Source organism: Rhipicephalus sanguineus, chromosome 10 (assembly GCF_013339695.2).
Source record: "Rhipicephalus sanguineus isolate Rsan-2018 chromosome 10, BIME_Rsan_1.4, whole genome shotgun sequence".
In the NCBI taxonomy this organism is placed as follows: domain Eukaryota; kingdom Metazoa; phylum Arthropoda; class Arachnida; order Ixodida; family Ixodidae; genus Rhipicephalus; species Rhipicephalus sanguineus.
Genome location: NC_051185.1, coordinates 50,762,514 through 50,765,781, shown reverse-complemented (window position 1 = coordinate 50,765,781; position 3,268 = coordinate 50,762,514). Strand labels below are relative to the sequence as shown.

The following is a 3,268-nucleotide window of genomic DNA, read 5'->3' as shown; positions in this document are numbered from 1 at the left end:
CGCGTAGAGAGATATTGAGCTCGCGGTGAGTAACAAATGTGGCGTCCTCGAGGCGCCGCTTCAACTTTATCGAACCAGAGACGGCGTCATCTCTCCTAGGCTTTGCACGGCTTGAGGTGTATGCCGGGAAGAGCATTCGAATGCGAGGCGGTTGGTGCAGGTTGTTGAAGTCGCGTTTGTGCAGTGCTGCTCTTTGTTTCATCGATTTATCCAGGTTTTACACTCCGCGCTTTGTTGACGTGCGTGGTCTAATCGTGTTGTGTACGTGAGTGGCGTGTAACTAGTGATACAGCACGCAAGGACAGTCATTAACGTGCGCGATCCGCCGCAAATCAGCCACGAGGCATTGCAACGGGCACGTTCAGTGGGCTGCGCGGCCGTTGCGACGAGCTGCATTGCTGATTCTTCGCTTGAGACTGGCAACTTGTCGAGCGTGTTGCATCCGTTGTTACGTTGCCCGAAGACAGTAGTAAATGTGATTTGCAGGTAAGCAATATTCTCTCTTCAGTACGTTATTTGCTTGTGTATATGTACTTATGTCGCGTGTTTACCTGGATTCATGATCATGCTTACGCTACTGTACGAGATGGGTCGTGTCATACTTTTATGTTTTAAATAAATCGTGTCATACTTTTATGTAATGTATTGTTATTGGCAGTATTTGCTCTGCGTTTGACATTACAAGATGTGTGTTTGGGCGTATATTATCAAACATCCGACTAAGATCATTCGTTATCATACACGTTTATGTGAGAAGAGATGAAGGACAGAAGTTTAACCCTTCTTGCTGTCGCCGTCTTGGTACCTTCAACACGCTCGATGAAGGCTGCAATCACGGTGTGAAATACTGTAGGCGGCATAAACAAAGTGCCCCAGATCAGCTTTGCCCAGACGAGCTCTGCGTGCGCAGTAACTCGCTCAATGGCAGTCTGGGCTGTTTGTCATGTCCTTGTCACCCGTACATGATATTTCGTGTCGTCTATACGCAACCTTTCACCATGCTTCATACTCGGCTGCGGTAGTGTTAGGTGGACGAGTGAGGGTTTAAGGCGGTAATGCGGGCTAGTTGGTTGTGATCACTGGTGTTCATTTCGGTAGCTCAAAGAAAATTAGACACATTAAAAAAAAAAAAGCCCTCGTAGAGTGATGTAGCGCGTCGCGCCTGTGCAACGGGTTTTTGTGTGTTTCCTTGCAGTAAAGTCAGTTGATCTCTAGCGCCCGTCCTGTCTACGTGTTCCTCTCTGTCTTTATAAATTGTTTTGCGCTACCGAAATGAATAAAGCTTTAAGTACACGAAAGACAATGAAATGGCGTTAAGAGTGCGTTTTAAGTGTAGTTTTAAGTGTATGAAAGGAAATCACAGCATCCTTCCGTGTGTAGCTGAACGTAGCAAACCCGAGGCACTGAGCCAACCGAAGTAAACATTTAAGACACACACACACAAAAGGACGTTTATGACGTGAAAAAATAAATTGCTAAATCCAGTGCTTTTGGCTGAGCACGTTTCAGGGGACACGCAATCGACTGGGGGAAGGCACGTGCTCGCGCTAGAGAAAAATGACTGTCACGACGTCTTTATCTCGAGTCGCTCTTGATACCGACTACTACGTGTGTGTGAGTGCGTGCGTGCGTGTGTGTGTGTGTGTGTGTGTGTGTGTGTGTGTGGGTGTCGTGTGCGTGTGTGGTGTTGTGTGCTCGTTGCGCGGTGTGTGTGCTCGCGCGTGCGTGTGTGCTCGTGCGCGCGTGTGTGTATGCGCTCAGCGCGAGCGCGTGTGTGTGTGTGCTCGCGCGCGCGCTGTGTGTTTTGTGTGTGCTCGCGTGTGTGTGCGTTTGCGCTCGCCCGGTGCGTGTGTGCTCGTGCGCGTGGTTTTGCTCGCGTGTGTGCTCGTGCCGCGCGTGTGTGTGTGCTCGCGCGTGCGTGTGTGCGTGGCGCGCGCGCGTGTGTGTGTGCTCGGGCGTGCGTGTGGGCATCGTGCGCGTGTGTGCTCGCGTGTGTGCGCTGTGCGTTGTGTGTGTATGTGTGTGTGTGTGTGGTGTGTGCTTGTTGCTTTAGTCGGCTGAGTGCCTCGGGTTTCAACGTCACCACGTATCAACCCAACCAGACGGGCTTCCGTCAGACTTCAAACTTCTGCGTCTTGACCTAACTTGAAACCTTACCACAAATATATGACTGAAGTCATCTTCATTTCCATAGTTGCACTCATACAGATCACAATGTACGGCATTCAAAATTCAGATAATTCATGCTCATTACGCTGCTGTAAGAGTTGGGTCGAGTCAGAAAAATAAATTGTCATGCTTTTACGCATTGTTGCCGGCAGTATTTGCTCTGCGGTCGCTCGATTACGTCTAACTGCTTCGCTATCAAAACGGTGGCAGCTGAGAATATGTTACGCGATAAGCGATACGCTGTGGCTTAACGATTTTTCAGATAGCACGAATGCCAGCAATCGTGCGACGTAGGAGTTTGAAAGGGGGACATGGTCAGTGTGGTTGGTATGTCTTTCGATGTCCTTAGTTCCTTGGCGATAAAAATTTGTTCTCTGACACTGAGATAACTTTTTTTTGTGTTCTCGTTCTGTTCTAGGGTGCAAGCAACGTGTCATTTTGGTTAGAAAAAATGAATCAGTATACATGTGATTTAACTGTCAAAGCCGGAATGTTTAAAGGTACGTAGACAACACAAATGATTTTTCCCGCCATATTAAATGTGTTGCGTTGGAAATGTTTACAGCATACATCCCGCCCAAGGAATGCTGGGATGATCTTCTATCAGGCAGCTTGGAAACTTCCAGACGCCGATATGCCTTACGTTCGGTGCAGCCGAGGCTATGAACTGTCAAGTGGAGTATGCCCCTTGAGGAAAACAATTAGGTACGAGCATATTCAAGCTCCACGTGAAATGCCAAGTATGGTCACTGAAAAATGTAAATTGCAATGTTTCTGTTTCTAATCACCTGCTGTCGTGTTTCTGCTACTAAACTGTTACTTACATTATTGTATTGCTGACTCTTGTGCTAAACAGAAGTAAATTGCATTTGGGATTAACGTGCGTTTTCAAATAAGATTTTTGTTTTCACGATAAACGTATTGCACAGGATAGTAGATTTGAGGAACGCTTATGTATTGGTCAAGCAACAACCCTTTTTTTTGGGGGGGGGGGGGGTGGAGTATGGTCTCACATTACGTGCTATCGGCAGTGTGTGCAAAGTGGCAGTAACCGTTGGAATAGTGCAAAATAACGGTCTCTCCTTTTAGGATCGACTGT

At 47.6% G+C, this 3,268-nt stretch overlaps 1 long non-coding RNA gene across 1 annotated transcript; it reads left to right on the top strand.

Annotated features, from left to right (window-relative positions):
• Window positions 1-441: 441 nt before the first annotated feature.
• Window positions 442-2,808, top strand: LOC125760143 (uncharacterized). The gene is made up of 3 exons (XR_007417793.1): window positions 442-486; window positions 2,588-2,669; window positions 2,735-2,808. It is a non-coding gene; the product is annotated as an uncharacterized LOC125760143 (long non-coding RNA).
• The last annotated feature ends 460 nt before the right edge of the window (window positions 2,809-3,268 follow it).